The sequence below is a fragment of the Scardinius erythrophthalmus genome (assembly GCF_964197995.2).
Source record: "Scardinius erythrophthalmus genome assembly, chromosome: 13".
Taxonomy (NCBI): Eukaryota; Metazoa; Chordata; class Actinopteri; order Cypriniformes; family Leuciscidae; genus Scardinius; species Scardinius erythrophthalmus.
The window spans coordinates 42,226,220-42,245,961 of NC_138233.1; positions in this window are offsets into that span (position 1 = coordinate 42,226,220).

Genomic DNA, 19,742 nt, shown 5'->3' on the forward strand with positions numbered 1-19,742 from the left:
GAAACGGCAGAGCACTCCAATCAGCCCGTTTGTAAGATCAGGTCCTGTTAGCAGATGATCGTTTAAGGCAGTGCCTGCATACTTTGCGGAGCAGTCAAAAACTACCCTGATCTTATCTGGCTTCCTCGGGTGATAGACGCCTTGGTGTGGGATGTACCACACACTTCCTGACTCTGGTTGCTTGTCCGCTTCCTCTGCTTCCCCATCCTTGAAGACACCTTCCATGAATCTCACGTAATCATCCTTAAATTTAGGATCTCTGTCCAGTTTCTTTTTAAGGTGCTTCAGGCGGATTAAGGCAAGCTTCTTATTATCAGGGAGGTGAGGACGTGCTTTAAATGGAAGGGGCATCTCAAGATGGCCGCACTCGTTCTGATGGATTCTTTCCTTTAAGACCTGCAGAAATTGAATATCTTCTTGAGATATGCTTTTCTCTCCTGATTTGGTGTCTGCAAAATCAGATTCAAGGGCTTTAATAGCAGCAGCTGGTGTCACAGGTGGAACCTCCCTGACTGATATCCGATGGCACAGCCCAGTCACATCCCTGGAATTCACGCGCTGTGGTGAGCTCCCTACGATGCTCCACCATAAGTCCGTCTTTATAGCGTAAGGCTCGTAGTCACCTCCAGTGAAAACCTCTCGTGGAGCTAGGGCTCTGGAGCAGTCATAACCAATCAAAAGTCCCACTCCACAATCCATTAGCGGAGGCATCTCGGGGGCTATGACTGCTAGATGTTTCCACTTATTAGCTGTCTCACATGTGGGGATATGCGCACGTTCAAGTGGAATGAATTCCCTTGCGTAGGCGGGAGGCAGGTTAATGAGGCAATCTGAAGAAAATCCTCTGACTCTGAGTCCACTGACTCTCTGGCTTTTCACGATGGAATCCCTTCCCATCATAGTGGAAAGCTTTAATTTCACTGGCTCCATTGATGCATGCAACCTTCCACAAAGTTCCTGATCCACAAATGTGTGACTACTCTGAGTGTCCAACAGAGCATAAGCTAGGGTTTCAGAATCTGGGTTTTCATGTGAAGAGATCCATACTGGAACAATCATTGATGTGCTCCCACCCTCACCTCCATTCACACAACAAGATAGTGAGGATGTGTTTTCTTCAGCTTGCTGGACACCTTGCAGGGAAGTCTGATTTGCTGAGGGGCGGTCTTCATGCAATGGAGTGGGATTTTGTCTTTTGCATATGCTACACATGGCTTTATTCCTACAGTCCTTTGAATTGTGTCCCTTCCTCAGGCATGCATAACATAGCTTATTATCCTGGACGAACTTTCTCTTATCCTCCACAGACCTTTCCGTTAAGTTTTTACACTTATGTATGGAGTGATTCTCTCCACAACATATACACTTGGCTGTGTTTGAGTTATAAGCTGGCATGCTTCCTTTGTTTGATTTATTGGCATCCCTCAACTTGATCTCCTCAACATTGTAGGATTTGGCTGTGGTGCTTGATGCGTTTGAGGCTTTCACATTAGTGGCGAAGGTGTTTGCCTTTGGACGTTTTATTTCTCTGAACGACTTTTCCTCAGGCCTTAGCGCATGTAATGATGACACTGGATTGCATGCTATGCGTGCTTCCTTTGAGATGAATGAAGCAAATTCTTTGAAACTTGGATAGTCTCTATCTTGATCCAGCTGCTTTGTGACAAAGCGATTCCACCTGGACGTTATCCAATCAGGGAGTTTGGCTAGCATCTTCTGATTCTCTTCGCAGTCGTTCAAAACCTGAAGACCCTTGATGTGAGGCATAGCATCACTACATGTTTGCAGAAAATCACTAAACTCTCTTAGTTTAACATACTCCTTAGCACCAATCTTCGGCCACTTATTAAGCTTCTCTCAGAAAGCAGGCTGCACCACAAAGGAGTGACCATACCTTGCATTCAGCTTCTGCCATGCTTGCTGATATGCCTCCTCATCTTTTCTGTAGAAGCTTCCTTCTAGAGCAGACCTCGCCTCTCCACTTACGTACCTTTGTACGTAAGGGAGGCTCAGCCTTTGTGGCCTTTTCTGAGAGAGTGGACATATCTCACTGGACTCTGGTCAGGGGCTGGAGTCATCACTGGACTCTGGTCAGGAGCTGGAGTCATCACTGGACTCTAGTCAGGGGCTGGAGTCATCACTGGACTCTGGTCAGGGAATGGAGCCATCACTAAGACTGGTCAGGGGCTGGAGTCATCACTGGACTCTGGTCAAGGGCTGGAGCCATCACTGGACTCTGGTCAGGGGCTGGAGTCATCACTGGACTCTGGTCAGGGGCTGGAGTCATCACTGGACTCTGGTCAGGGGCTGGAGCCATCGCTGGACTCTGGTCAGGGGCTGGAGCCATAACTAGTGTTGTTTTTGGCAGCCTGTTTTAATTTTAGTTTTAGTCTAGTCTTTGTGTCAGGCTGCCATTTTAGTTTTTATTAGTTTTAGTCACATTCATACTCTTTTTAGTCTAGTCAAGTTTTAGCCGACGAAAACTGATGACATTTTAGTCTAGTTTTAGTCGACGAAAACTGATGACATTTTAGTCTAGTTTTAGTCGACGAAAACTGATGACATTTTAGTCTAGTTTTAGTCAATGAAAATTGTATTTTAGTCTCTTTTTAGTAATGTGATTCTATTTAACCCAGTCAATATAGAATTTCTAACAAGGCTATCTTATTATAGGCTATTTAGTAGGCCTATATTTAGGGCTGTGACGGTGGCAGGTTTTTTTTTTTTACCACCGCGGTAATGGACAAACTACCGGCGGTGGTTGGGGGGTTATTAAAAAAAAAAAAAAAACTCGTTTTATATTTCCACACAAAGACGCGTGATATACACGCTTTGAGAGGGATGTTGGACACAGGCATGAAAACACGAAGATATCGATCTCTTTATATCTTTGTATTTTCTACTTGATGTAAATTGGTTTGAAGAGCGAATTTTATCCTCCACAAGGGCGAAATATTTAGGCTATGTTTGAGATTGCGCTGCCAGAGAAAGTGAAACTAAAAATCACCCGCGCGTGTGAAACGCGCTTTACAACTAAACTTGACACGCCCTATGTCTAATTTAACAAGCACAAACTGTGTTAAAAAGAATTTGACATGCAAGTACAAATGTAGGCTATCTGTCCTACAGCGTTTTTCTACTTTACCACAGTAAAGAATACGAATATAATAGGCCTAATTAAAAGCGAACCAAGAAACGTTTATAATAGGCCTACCTTTAGAAAATGGGTGAGACGTGACGTTAGTGAAGATTTGGGAAAAGAAACAAGAGATTCCATGCAGGGATGAGTCACGATTTTTGGATATTCGATTAGTTTATTTAATTATAGGATATCGAATAGATTGTGCGATTATACTCTAAAATAAAATCTCCATGTTCTGGCGCTGATGCGGTGACGCATTCATGTAACCAGAGACGCTGCCAATAACATGCAGCTGTCACAAAGAACCGGCAAAAGTAATGATTATGAATGTGTCAAATATATCAATGAGACATTTTAATAGAATAACTAATGGAGTAATATATTGTTTTATTCGCTGATAATCGGGTGACCAGATCGCAATCCAAAATTTAAAGCCGACAAAGCTATGGGTTCACGCACAACTCTCTCATTCGTCGTGACGTTACATTTCGTCTCGTCTCGTTTTGGTCAACGAAAATGAAGAGACATTTTAGCATAGTTTTTATTTTTTTAAACCACATTTAGTCTCGTTTTTATTCGTCAACGATATTGCATTATACATGTATTTTAGTCATCGTCACATGACCATGCATTTACGTCTAGTCTCGTCTCGTTTTCGTCAAGTGATAGCGGTTCGTTGACTACAATATTTCGTCATAATTTTCGTTGACGAAAGCAACACTAGCCATAACTGGACTCTGGTCAGGGGCTGGAGCCATCACTGGACTCTGGTCAGGGGCTGGAGTCATCACTGGACTCTGGTCAGGGGCTGGAGCCATCACTAAGACTCTGGTCAGGGGCTGGAGTCAACACTGGACTCTGGTCAGGGGCTGGAGCCATCACTAAGACTCTGGTCAGGGGCTGGAGTCATCACTGGACTCTGGTCAGGGGCTGGAGCCATCACTGGACTCTGGTCAGGGGCTGGAGTCATCACTGGACTCTGGTCAGGGGCTGGAGCCATCACTAAGACTCTGGTCTGTGTCTGGAACCGTAACTGGACTCTGGTCAGGGGCTGGAGCCATCACTAAGACTCTGGTCAGGGGCTGGAGCCATCACTAAGACTCTGGTAAGGGGCTGGAGTCATCACTGGACTCTGGTCAGGGGCTGGAGCCATCACTGGACTCAGGTCAGGGGCTGGAGTCATCACTGGACTCTGGTCAGGGGCTGGAGCCATCACTGGACTCTGGTCAGGGGCTGGAGTCATCACTGGACTCTGGTCAGGGGCTGGAGCCATCACTGGACTCTGGTCAGGGGCTGGAGCCATCACTGGACTCTGGTCTGTGTCTGGAGCCATCACTGGACTCTGGTCAGGAGCTGGAGTCATCACTGGACTCTGGTCAGGGGCTGGAGCCATCACTGGACTCTGGTCAGGGGCTGGAGCCATCACTGGACTCTGGTCAGGGGCTGGAGTCATCACTGGACTCTGGTCAGGGGCTGGAGCCATCACTGGACTCTGGTAAGGGGCTGGAGTCATCACTGGACTCTGGTCAGGGGCTGGAGTCATCACTGGACTCTGGTCAGGGGCTGGAGTCATCACTGGACTCTGGTCAGGGGCTGGAGCCATCACTGGACTCTGGTAAGGGGCTGGAGTCATCACTGGACTCTGGTAAGGGGCTGGAGTCATCACTGGACTCTGGTCAGGGGCTGGAGCCGTAACTGGACTCTGGTCAGGCGCTGGAGTCGTAACTGGACGCCGGTCAGGGGCTGGAGTCATCACTGGACTCTGGTCTGTGTCTGGAGTCATCACTGGACTCTGGTCAGGGGCTCGAGCGGATCTTTGTGTGTCCTAGTCACATATACATGTTAGAGACATTATGGACCTGCAATGCTCTCTGGGTTAGGCTCTGGAATGTCTCTCACTGGAACGGAATAAACACCTCTCTACTATGGCCATTAGTATACATTTCAGTTAATTTTCCATTAAACTACATAGCATTCATATGACAAGCTGACAGTCTGTTCCTGACATTTACCAATCCAGTTGTGACACTCATCTCAGCGTTTCCTTTAAATCCCCATTGATTCAGCCTCTCTATTACTTATCTGCACACCGCATCTAACTCCCCCCTCCATCCCCAGCTCCACCTAGCTGAATCTGTGATATAATCACTTATGTTCATTACTGTCATAGTTCATTTCATTGTATCATCTTTCATGTATTCTGGCTTGTTTACAACACTCATGTAAGTTGTGATTGTAATTATGTATGCATGATTACTGGATGTGTTAAGTTACCCCAGGGGGTTTTACTTGCTGCTCTCGCCGCTCTGTTCAGGCATGGCTGCATAGACGGCCGCGTGGATTTTGCCCATAACAGAACCATACCGCCAACACTAACTGTATGCATCATTATAATAAATATACATTTGACGAAAGTGGCCCTGACTGAATTGTAAATTAGTTTGAATTGCCTATTGAACTACAATAGTGATGTGCAAAGCACTTACCAAGGGCGAAATTGTCAATCACACATTGGGGGGGACAGCTGTGGGAAGAGAGAGGTTATAGTGCAGCATATGTCACTTTGAGTGATTTATGACCCTTAAGCCCCGCCCCCTTTTTGACCGTGGGAATTTTCCCACGCTAGCCCCGCCCCTTTCTACCCCCTCCCTCCCACCTCCGGACAGGTCACGTGACCGTGAGAATTTTCCCACGCTTGCTCCTCCCTTATGGGCATGAACAGAACCAGGGAAATATTATTAATTATATTTAATAATATAAAACATTGTATAACGTGTTTAGTGTTCTCACACATTTGTAAAATGTTAAAATGTCAATGAAAGAGATTAAATTGCATTTTCTTAAAGTTATCAAAATGTGTTAGTATTAAAATATTAAAACATATCAACCGTTATGTTAAAAATCACAATATTAAAAAACAAGTATTAAAAACTGACTTACGTTTTTACAATTCCGTTTGTTGAAAGAGAACCAAAAGGTATATCCGAAGCTCGAAAGATTTATCCAGATCCAAAGGTTTAGAGCTTCAAAAATCCTCATGTTGCATTAGCAGTGCTAAATGTGTCCATTCAGTTCAATATCAAGAGAAGAAATGAAAGTCTGCAGGTGAGACCGGAACCCCAACGCTGGTACCGCCCACAACACACACACACATCCATTGGAGGCCTCCGGATGACACAGACGTGACGCTCACGATGACATCACCAGGGATTACCCCCAAAACAGCCACTCAGCCTCTCTGCTCACAAACAGCGGAACTTCTGAATGTTGCTCATCTCATCACGGAGCCAAACAAACTGCCACGATCTTACAACATTGGATCTTTGTGGAGTATCAAACTCGCGAGAGGAATATTTATGGGATTAACTACTTTTGTTGCATCTTTGTGGAGTATCAAACTCGCGAGAGGATTAACCACTTTTTGTTGCATCTTTGTGGAGTATCAAACTCGCGAGAGGATTAACCACTTTTCGTTTTTGAGAATTTGTCAGGATGTAAACAGAGGACTTCGTAACGATCTTTTAAACACTAGAGGAGGGGTTACGGTGAGTTACGATACTAAACATTTAACTTACCTAACGTTAACTATTTATCCGTCGAATATTTCAAATACATTTTATCTCTCCAGAGCAAAAATACACAGAGGATTGTACTCTATCCACCAGATTACCAAGACCCATCAGGTGTGGAGCGACACGTGAAACAACTCTACACTCAAAAAAAAGAAAAAAGTGAACAAAATTATTTCCTAGCTCAGCTTCAAGAAAAGACGACCGGCGGCTGTCCATTCAGTCTTGGAATGGCTTCATTCAGACCGTGTTGAACGTCGCAGAAGCCACGCCTCCTCACCAAACACACAGGATTTCATTGGATGCATAGGGTGACGCTGACGATGACATCACCGGGGATTCCCCTATGCTGCCGAGGTTGTTCACTGTCATGAATAACGCGCTCTGTTTGAAATACCCTCATATCTAAAATTTACTAAACTTACTGTGGATTGTGGCTCGGACTTCAGCTCCTGTTTAAGTGCAGAGGAACGACGATCAAACAGCGAACGATCAAACAGCGAACGGAATATTGGATTAATCACAACACATTGGATCTTTGTGGGGTATCAAGGATAGCGAACGGAATGGATTAACCACGTTTCACTGGATTAACCATAACACATTTCGTTGGATCTTTGAGGAGTATCAAACACCGCGAGAGGAACATTTTATTAGGATTAACCATGTTTCATTGGATATTTTAAGGAGTATCAGACATTATTCTTCGTGAGGAATATTGGGTGAACACGTTTCGTTGCATCTTGTGGAGTAACTTAGCAGCCCTGTTATTTTTCGCGAGGAATATTTATTGGATAAACCATATACGTTTCATTGGATCTTTTAAGGAGTATCAGATCATTATTCATCGTGAGGAATATTTATTGGGTGAACACGTTTCGTTGCATCTTGTGGAGTAGCAGACCTGTTATTCAGCGAGAGGAATATTGGGTGAATCAAACGTTTTGGGGGTTTGTCAGGATGTAAACGGAGAACTTCGTAACGATCTTTTAAACACAAGGAGAATGGAGAAATGCGTCCTGGACAGCAGTTAATAACGGTAAAAATGCATTAACTCTTTTTTAAACGAACGTCTGAATGTTATCCAAATTATTAATGGAAAGACATGAAGCATTCAAGAGAAGTTATGTTACATCTCATAATTACTGATTTATTTTTATTTCTATTTCATTTGACTGTTATTTTAGCGTTTTCACTTGAAAGTTATGAATATGTGTTATGAATATGTGTAGTTTTTAATGTAGGATACACTATTTTTTATTTCTGTTACGTTTTGGTGTTGTTATTTGTATTACTCCTATGGCTGTGGTCATTAGCGAACCTCTTAAGTGTCACCGGCCCGCCGGCGGGCTCAAATCTGTTACACATTTAAAACAGTAGTCTAATATCCTATACTAAACCTAAACTAATCTTGAAAAATGTTATATCATTTGAAAGCTTACAATCTTTAGCTTTCATATTTGGTGACTGATTTCTTTTTTATTCATTTGTTATAATTGTTTATTAATTTGACTGTGTTATTTTTATTACTGTTACAGGTTGCTATCCGTAGTCATTAGCCATCGTTAATATTGTTTATGAATGGTAGTAGTGTTGGAGTATTCGTTTGTAGTTTACTAGTAACACATTTAAATAAAAAAAAATTAAATAAAAACACCCCAAAATGTCTTCTAAAAGATGTTACACTGATATACAGTCAGACTCGGATGAAGACATAGAACATGTAAGATCAAGGCGTCAGAGTACTAATGAACAATTACGTCTTTTAATACGTGAACAACTAGGGATGCTAAACACAAGTGAACTTTCCACATCCGAAAGATTACAAAATATTATAGCCGAACAACGAGCATGGTTAGAAACACCTGAAGGTGATGATGATGAAAATGCACAGTCCGGTAATGGGTTTACAAATTATAATCACCAACTCCCTAATATGGGTCTTAGTCAGGACGAAATTCATACGTTGACGACTGAAGGTGGACGTGTAGGCGACTTTGTAATAACTCCTCGACCACGTTTCAACGGACTAGAAATCCATAGGACACTGAATCTCCGTGAAATAGATACAAACGACTTGGTAGATTTTAATATTCATCTACACAATATTTTAGATGAGATTGTGCATTTTTCTCAACTGACGGCAGGCGATACGGGCTATATAAATATAGCACTAACTGGTTCTAGATTACCCACATCTATAAATACAGTATTAACGCCTGAGAGCAACCACGACGCATCATTATTCATTGATCAAATTGAACGCGCTGCACAAAGCAACAGAGACGTGTCAACAGACAACTCTTTATCTCTAAGAGTTTCGGTAGCTATGGACCACCAGGGAGGGGGAGGACCACGTAGGAAAATCACAGACATTGCCATCAGTGAAGTTATAAAACGAAATAAAATGCATCTATTTTGTCCGACGAATATATCCGATAATATGTGTCTTAGTTATTGTCTGGCATATTTTTTGAACCCAACATTCACAGATCAAGAGCTGCAAAAACCAGCAAAAGACATACACACAGCCTGTGGTTTTATGCCGTATGATAAAATAGGATTTCATGATCTGAACATTTTCGAAAGAAATTTAAATGTAAAAATTGTAGTTTTTCACAGAGACTGTTCAGGGAAACTGCAGGTTTACAAAAACACAGATGAAATACATCCAAACACAGTGCACTTATATATTCATGAAGAGCATTATTATTTCATCAAAAATTTGAAAGGTTTCTTAGGCACAAGTTATGTGTGTGAATTTTGTCTCAAGGGTCATAACGAGAGAAGGACACACAAATGCAAATATGTTTGTAATATCTGTAACACCTCAGAATGCCGTACACGTACAACATCCTATAGACAATGTCCAGACTGTCTCAGATACTGCAGAAATAACTTTTGCTACGAAACACATAAACAAGAGCGTACATCTACCGAGAAATCACAGTGTGATACAATTCAATACTGTACTAAATGCCAACGATTATATAGGGTTGCAAGATCTGGTGATAAAATCAAACAGCACAAGTGCTCTCCAGAGTGCTGTGTACATTGCAACGAGATTTTGACAAGTGAAGGTACTCACGAATGTTACATCCAACCTCTAAAATCTGAAACAAATAATGAAAAATACATTTATTATGACTTTGAGACAATGTATCAGAATGATAAACATGTGGCTAATTTTGTATGTGCCATGACACACGTAGGTGAGACGTTTGAAGCTGGAGGAACAGATTGTGTGGCACGTCTGATTAAGCACTTCAGACGCCCAAAATACAGTGATTACACATTCATAGCGCATAATGCTTCAGGATTTGATTCCTACATCCTGTTAGAGTATCTTACCAGCGAGGGAATAAGCCCAAAGATTATTATGCAGGGATGTAGAATACTGCATATGTATGACACAGCGTTTAGACAACGATTTATAGACAGCTTTCAATTTATCCCTTTTTCACTAGGCAAGGTACCGGCTGCGTTAAACCTAAGCGTGAGCGAAAAGGGATTTTTCCCCCATCATTTCAACAGATTGGAGAATGCAAATTATGTGGGTCCCTATCCGGCAAAAGAGTTTTACGGTTATGAGACAATGAGTGAAACCGAGCGTGTCAGATTCGATACATGGTACACAGGTGTGTCAGGCAGTGTCTTTGACTTTAAAAAGGAGATTGCTTTTTACTGTCGGAATGACGTGGTTATCTTACGACAGGCGTGTATAAAATATCGTGAAGAATTCCTCGAATGTACAAACATTGATCCGTTTAAATCTGTGACATTGGCAGGAACATGCATGAAAGTATTCAAAACAAATTTTTTGAGTCGAGATACAGTAGCACTTACACATAGTCACGCGTATGTTAATCAACACAAGACGTTTTCAAACGCATCCATTCAATGGCTCGAATATATTAAAAATAGCCAAAACATTGATGTACAGCATGCCTTAAACCACGGAGAGCAAGCCTTCGGGCCTTATCACGTTGATGGGTATTATGAGTCTGGTGACGGGGGAAAAACAGCCTTGGAATTCTTGGGTTGTTTTTACCATGGACACAATTGTCGATTTAAGGCAGAAGAAATTCAGCCTTTATCAAAAGTGTCTTTTGGTACTCTCAGAAGGCAGTCGGATGAAAAGATAGAAACACTTCGTAAAGTGTACTCCTTACGAGTGATTACTATCTGGGAATGTGAATGGGATCTAGCAAAACAAACAGATCCTGATGTCATGCGGTTCATGTCATCTTACGAAGCACCTGAGAGGCTGAAACCACGGGATGCATTATTTGGTGGACGCACAAACGTGTATAAATTGTACCACAAAACAGCTGATGATGAACGAGTGGATTATTATGATTTCACATCGCTATACCCGTTCGTTCAGTCAAGTAAAACGTATCCTATCGGTCATCCTAAAATAATCTTTAAGGATTTTGAACTGGTGGAGAATTATTTTGGTCTCGTTGAAGCGTCAGTGCTACCACCGCGTAAGCTATTTCACCCTGTTCTGCCTTACAGATGCTCGGGTAAATTAATGTTTCCTTTGTGCAGGACTTGTGCAAAGAATCAGATTCAGGACCCTCAATGCAGCCACACAGAGGCTGAGAGATGTATTACAGCTACATGGGTCAGCGTTGAATTACACCGAGCTATTCAGCACGGTTATCAGATAGTTAAAATTCACGAGGTGTGGCATTTTCCACAAAGCTCTGACAGTTTGTTTACCGATTATGTCAAAACATTCCTAAAATTCAAACAGGAAGCATCTGGCTTTCCCTCACATGTAGTGACAGAGGATGACAAACAAGCATACGTTGATGATTATCTCGACAAACAGGGCGTTCAACTAGACATCACTAAAATAATGCATAATTCGGCAAAAAGATCCATTGCTAAGCTCATCTTGAATACACTTTGGGGGCGTTTCTCTCTGCGCACGCATTTGCATACCACAGAGCTTTTGACAGAGCCTGAAGAATTCACACAATGTCTTTTTGGCGGTGCTGGGCGGATTATAAAACACTTTTCGTTTGTATCTGATTCAGTGGCTTTGATTCAGTGGTCATATGCAGAACGTGACCCGTGCCCAACACGGGACATTAACGTTTTTATTGGTGCTTTCACCACAGCTTACGCACGACTCGAGTTGTATAATCTCTTGGACAAATTAGGCGAATGTGTGATTTATGCCGATACAGACAGCTCGATATTTGTATCAAAAATCGGTGATTGGATGCCTGAAACAGGTTCTTATCTCGGACAGCTCACGAGCGAATTAGTTCCAGATGATTTCATAACAGAATATGCCTCGTCAGGACCAAAATCTTATGGGTATCAGACAGCAAAAGGTTATACGTGTCTCAAAGCGAAGGGTATTACACTCAATGCAGAGAATGCCCAAATAGTCACATTGCATAGTCTGATAGGGCTAGTGCGTGCCTATGTGGAATCACGTGACACGATGCAGCTGTTTCCCCGCACAGAGACCATTACACGTAATAAGAGGGGATTCACATTGCACAATAGATCAATCGTGAAAAGTTTCAGACTTGTGTACAATAAGCGAGTACTCCAACCAGATTATACCACCTTACCTAACGGGTTTTAACAATATTTTGAAAAATGTGTGAAACACATGTTTTTGACTGCAGAATGCAGCACCCATTTTCGGCTGTCGTTGCTGGTCCAAGTAATAGTGGGAAGACTTTTTTTGTGAAGACTCTAATGTATAATTCAAACAAAATGTGTTCTGTCAAATTTGACAATTTTGTGTATGTGTATACATCCTGGCAGCCAATGTATGATCAAATGTTACATGCTTTTGATATTAAATTCATTGAAGGCATACCACAGAAATTGGATGATGACTCATTATTCCCTCCTGGTAAAAGATCGCTCCTTATCTTGGACGACGTTATGAGTCAAGCTGCTTCAAACGGAGAAGTCGAGAAGATTTTTACACAATACATACATCACAATAAGATTAGCTGTTTGCTATTAATACAGAATCTGTTTTTCCAGGGTAAATCTACCAGAACAATAGGTCTTAATACAAATTATTTAATAATATTTAAAAACCCTCGCGATAAGCAGCAGATTGGTATTTTGGGACGGCAGATGTACCCAGGGAATACAAATTTTTTTATCGAAGCGTACCAGGATGCAACTGAACGCCCTTACAGCTACTTGTTAATAGATTATAAACCACAGACCCCTGAAAAATTTCGGCTCAGAACGGATTTACTGTCAGACTATACGGTGGTGTACGTCCAGAAGTAACAATGAGCACGAGGCTTTCCAGAAATCTCTACCTCTTAAAGTTATTATACAAGAGCTCACCCAAGCAGCGACGTGTTATTCTGCAATCTTCACCCGACGAGTTAATATTGGCTCTATGTGAGGTGGCTCTCAATATTCTTCATGGCAAGATCCCCCTAACTACAAAACAGCACGGATCTTTAAAAAGAAGGAAAATGGAGATAAAGTACGTTGCTAATAAAAAGATTAATATCAGCAGGAAGAGACGTATGATTAATCAAAAAGGGGGTTTTCTGCTTCCCCTTCTCAGTGTAGCGCTTCCTTTCATAACCAGTCTCATAACTAGAAACTGAATCTGAAGAGAAAAATGCAACATGCAGAGAAATTGTATCTCGTGCCAAAACATCAGCTGGATAGACTAAGGACTGCACCGCCTCGTGAAAATATTCATACGGTTGTGGAGAATGACTTGGATTCATCTATTAGAGATATACTGCAGAGGCATGATTTGAACACTTACGAAAAATCTAAGCTCTACACTAATGTTTTACAACGATTCTTAAGTGTGGTAAAACACGGTGATATGGAAAGTAGCACTCTAACTCTTACATTACCGGAACACGAGACGCCTACCCCCTCCCACACCCACGATGTTAGGAATGATGACGTCAGTGATGACCCAATCGTCTCAGAAGTTTTAAACAATATTCCTCAGAGAAGCTTAAAAAATGTAAAATATATTATGGATAAAATGTCCAAAGCCAAACACTTGTCTTCATGGACAGTTGATGGAGAATTTGTTTATAAAGGGAGAATCATTCCAGGGTCTCATATATTTGACCTGGTAAAGAGTGTAACATCACCGCAGATGATGCAAGACAACCGACGGCCTGTAGGGTGGTATGAGTTTCTGGATGCATTTGTGGGATTAAAGATTCCTTATTCGACTGTAACCAACCATAATGTAAGACGGATGATTGAATCGTTTAAAAGAAAAACACATGCGGATGACTTTGGTACCGTACCTACTAAGTCTTTGAAAAAACGCCACACACACACACATGCACACGACTCTGATGAAAACGTATTTAACTCACCCAGAGTAGATGCAAAACAATGGATGGATTTTTAACAATTATATGTTATGACATAGCTATGTGGTTTTTTTTTTTGTTTTTTTTACAAAATATTATCATGTGTGAGATTTTGTATTTGTGTTTTAGTTTTTAAAATTATGTATGTCGTTGTACAACATCTATGTGTTTTTGTTTTGATGTCAAATAAAAGAAAGAAAACGAAATTATTCATCTGTTTACGACTCGTTTATTCATTACATATTCTTTATTTATTCGTTACACAGGAATTAATAAGACTGGAACATTTTACCAGACTGTACACACTGGATACATTTAAATATTTTACTATCACAGACCATGGGTTTCAATTTTTTCACAAAAAGAGACACCATAGCATCATTTCTTAATAGATTATCGTTATGGTAAAATTTCATTATATCCCCATACTCAACACCCCGTGAAATATGATACAGAAAAAAGACACAATGCTGTCCACAGGTGACTGATGTAAAATCTTGGACTTGTCTGGTAGAATGATGAACTTGTGTAGAATTGTTTTTTAGAAAGTTGAGAATGGATGGAGGAAAAAAATCTGAATCCGGAGGATTCCCGAAGCTGTCAAAAAAACATCCAAGCCCATTTCGATCCATGTACATAGCTAACCAGTGGCGTCCCGGTTCGTCCGATCCATCTGTATTACAAATTAATAGAGCTGGGACGTCTATCAAAGGATCTTTGGGAAGATGGTCGGAAGGGAGTACTCCTAAAAAATTTATATTACACGCGATGTTATCCATAATTTCCGTTAGCTCCACAGTGTTCATTTCAAACTCTTCAGTAGTGTTCTGCCAACACCTGCCTCCGATTTGATATTTCAAGAAGAGAATCGTAGGTAGCATAAATTAAAATGTTTACTGTGTTTTGTAGAGGCTCTCTAAAACGTGCTTCTAACCTAATATTCCCTGATCTAATCAGCGAAACATGCTGCGAACACTCTTCATCCGGAGTAAGGTTATAGGCAAACAGTGTGTAGCCGTTGAGAAAATCCTCCCTGTCTATGGCCAAAACTGGTTCTTCAGATGTCTCCCCGTGGCGGTAACCAGCTGATAATATTCTCTTACAGCATTTCCTAAATTAAATTGCGGCTGAAACGGACGATTTGGGATGTGTGCGCCGTCAGAGGTGAGATTTAAATATTCAAGATTAAAATGTTTGAACGCAAATGGGTTTTTTTCGTATGAGCCAGTAAAAGCATCATTATCCGTCAATGCTATAATGATGGATTTTGGTAAAGTCCCGAGGAAGAGATTTTCATGGTTTGAGACGCGTGCTCCTGCTGGTATAGAAAAGTTTTTCACGCATACCCTGTCGAAAGGGTACTTTGCTGTGGCTGACAGTAGCGCTTGGGCGTGTCCTAAACGGAGCGAGGGGGAGACAGACACTCTTTTGATAAAGAGAGAAGCGGAGATTATTTTTAGTTTATAATCGATCGCTTCCCCACGCATAAGACAGAATTCATCTTTTGCTCTAGTTAAACGAATACGAATATCTACGCCGTTCAATAGTAATTTCGGCTGAAAAAATATGTCGCTGTGTATCGGAGCCAGTAGCTCGACAACATTGCTTCCGTCTGTAAACGCAGCTCTTTTTGTCAGTCCTGCATTCGCACCTGCCGGATCCGTAGTGTCCATATGGCCGGCTGTATCTTTGTAAAACAATCCTGCTGAAAAGTTATTCTCTAGGGTGTCTTTTCCATAATTAATGAGCATCTCCAAAATACACCTGTACGGATACGTGCTGGACGATTGTGACACTAGCCGATCTCCTAGAGACACATCCACTTGCGAGAAGATCGTCGAAGCCGGATAATTAATCAGACCCACGGGAGCTCCTTCCGGCACATCATCTCCGTTTGGGAGAGTTATTTTCACACGAGTATATAATAATGTGTTATTCAGATCAGTGTAATCTTCACCAGTCCCTGCGATGAAAAATTCAATCGGGGAAGCATCATTAATCGCTGACACGGGCGGGATTTCCACATAAGTGTTTTTCTCAATAGCTGTTTGCGTTAAAGGAAGTGTAAAAATATCCAGTTCGGATTTGATACACTCGTCTGACATTGCATGAATCAATGACATGATTTAGAAGATTGTGTTGCTTCGTCTTTTCAAACTTGTAGATCTTTTTACAAGTTTCGTCCGGCTTCTTCGTCTGCTTTTTGCAACTGGACGTTTCTTAGTGACGCGTGTAGTCTTCTTTATACCGTGACCACGCCCCCTCCTCATACGGGTCCCAGGTGGCTTTAACCCTCTGCGCATGACCATAAAACCGTGACCGCTCTGTCCCTCAGTGTTATCATTATTATTAAATGACTTTGACAAGGCACTGGTAACTACATCACTTACTATATTTTTTGCCGCAGCTTTTATGTGTGGCTTTGCTATACTGAAACCCCTTCTTAGAAACGGTATTGCCATACGATATAATCCACGAAAGAGACCCCCGATCCCTGATGCAAAACCGGCACCATACATAACACCACTTCCGGCATAGCCAGGCATCCCATGTCCTGTTTGGGCCTGATAATATGATATGTAACGGTGGGGGTCGTCCTGGTACGGTGTGAGATAAGCCATTTTTAAAACAAATGTTTTCTCACTGGTCTAAAGTGCAGCTTCGTCACAACTTTTCCGTAGGTGAATCGTACGTCTTTATTCTGATCGTCTTTAATCTCGATCCCAATGTCTGAGATGTTGTTTTTATTAAGACGAACGTAATGAGACTTGTCGTACCTGACACTGACTGCTTTGTTAGTGGTCGGTTCAATATGTATCGTCTCTAATAATGGAACATACGCGTCACCGACTGCTTGATATTCTATTATATCTATGTATACAAATAGAGTGTAAAATCCTCCACTTATATCGGCCTGGTATGGTGCGTATGTGCGCACGTCTTCGTGTTCATCCGAACTGTTTACATTTTCTATAGGAACACTGGGTTTTAATCCTAGAATAATGGCTAACTTTCCGTAAAACGTTAGCGATGCTCTCTGATTTGATTTCAGAGATATCTTATTCTTTATATTATCGTACCTGAGCTGCACCCGCGGTGGAAGAGTTGCGTTTATTTCCTTGAGTAATACTGGAATATCCTCAAAATACCCGTATTTTATTTTTAGGTCTTTCCGAAAAGTTTGAATACTATCCCCTCGCACTTTGCTAGCTTCATCATCATTCAAACATGGTTTGCATTCAATAATAAAAGCAGAGTCTTCCTCGTTGAAAGTGTGCCAAGTTTTTGGGTAGTGAAACTCAACCAACGCCACTTCCCATAATCCTTTTAAATGTATAGCTCTTGCCAATCTAGTTCTGTAATTAGATATACGATTCTCGGGGTATACATTTGCAGATGCATTGCACGGGAGCGTGACGTAGAACCCCTCCTCCTCAGACATGTTAGATGTTTTCGCATAAATGACATCGTCTGTGGCTTTCGCTACGGTTTTAAGGGAGATTGTAGATCAATCATCTGTTTTTCAGGAATCCAACTATTGAATTTTGAAGGCCATCCAAGCCATTTCACCAGAACGTACATGGCTTTTCCGCGTCGCTGTTTATCCAAAATTTTTTCGACCTTAAACGATTTATCATCACTCACAATAATTTTTTGAAGTTCTTGCTCATAAAAACAACCATCTACTAATTCACCATCATAGTCCTGTATCCTGTATACGACTGGATTTCGGGGTATACACGCACTTATAGTAAAGTATTCTTCAGTATAATTCTGTTCATAGCCTTTGGCAAATATATTCCGGACTTTAGATACCCTGACGATATCTCCTACAGCAAATTTAAAGACTGGTGTCTCTTTACGCATTTTTCCGTATAAATTATTAAACACCACAGTTTCATTTTCTTTATTCACATCCAACGGTCGCATTTTAATGGATTTGTGATAACTAGAATTATACGCTTCTGTCAGATCTTGCAATATATCACAGTAGCGTTTGGAATTCACCGCTGTTAAATACCTCCACATTCGTCCTTTTAAAGTTCTATTAAATCTTTCGACCACACTCGCTTTTAAATCACTGGCTGTTGCAAAATGGTGTATGTTATATTTTTTTGTCAACTGTTGAAAATGCTTATTGAAAAACTCTGTACCCTTATCTGTCTGCAACTTTACAGGTACACGTCCTTCTCTCAAAATAGACAAAAAAGCTTTAACTACTTCCGGCCCCGTTTTATTTTTCAGTACCCTTGTCCACGCGTACTTGCTGAAAACGTCTATAACGGTAATTATAAACTTGATATTGTCGTTCTCTTTCGAGTATACAGACATATCAACTAGATCTGCCTGGAACTGGTGGTCTTTCCCATACACCACTACGCGGTTCCGCTTATAATTTATTGGTGCAGTTCGATGGAGAGTGTATGTGTCCTGGCTGGACAGCCAATCACTCACGTCTGTATCAGATAATCTTACACCATGCTGTTCTAATACAGCTTGTTTTAATCTGTCTTTACCCCCAAAAGCACCAGAATTCGCTGGGTCGTAATAGATTTTTTTCATTAGCTCTGCCATGTGAACGCTATGAGATTTCAGTCATAATGAATCGAGTTGCAAATTTGTTCAGTATTTATTTATTTTTTTCACAATATAAAAGTCACAAACATTTTTATTTTACAATATAAACGTTACAAAAACATTTCCAAACAACAAAAAAAAATTGTTTTTTTCTTTTATTAGAATGTAAGAAGTAGAAAGTTACAAACATGTATAATGTGAATTATATCACACAAACAAAAAATAAAATTTCACAGACATTTCATAATTCTTCTCCATAATGTATTCGACTAAAAAATCAATAATATTACATACATCCTGGTTTTCCTTACTTAACAAACTGCAGACATCAGTTACATACGTACAAATACACAATATATTTCCTATTCTAAGAGAGTTCTGGTCGTCAGACATTAGATTGAGAATGTTTTTGATAACCACAGAGGGCGTGCTCTCGCAGGTTACAGACATGTTTATCATATGATTCCATTCATCCGATAATCCCCGCACGCCGTTCATTAATTCCATTAGTCGTTTTTCATCCGGAGTTATTTGGTATTTGTTGTCCAATTATTCCGGATAATCTTGCGGAGCAGGTTAGATATTCCACATTTAACACGTGATTTAAAGAAATTTTTTGTAATCCAAGAGGTAGAGCAGAAGTTTCCCATTTTTTTCAAACGTGAGCGATCTCCGGATCTTCAGCCACGGCGAGTTTCCATTTATCCACAGCTGTGTAAATTATTTCCTCGCATGATTCGTCGATCAGTTTTTCACGAATTAAAGATAATTGTTCGACTATGTACATTTCATCTCTGAGGTCAAACAAAATTGCCTCAACAGCTCCCTGGATCCTCTGTAGATGTGGGCTGCCTCCGTACTGACTCAAGGCCTGAGCTAATATGTTTTTCAACTCAGGTGTGAGGAGTTTCAGTCTGATATCTTCAAAACATCCATAAAAATAATATGCAGTAGGTTCGAACAAACAGCTGTGTCTTGTTTGCGATGGGTGATCCACAGTACAGCCGTCGCAATTCTGTTTCATCCGTTTGTCGATCAAAAACTCCAAAATGACAGCCAAAATAGCTTTGATAATACGGTGACCTGTATCCCCGAGAC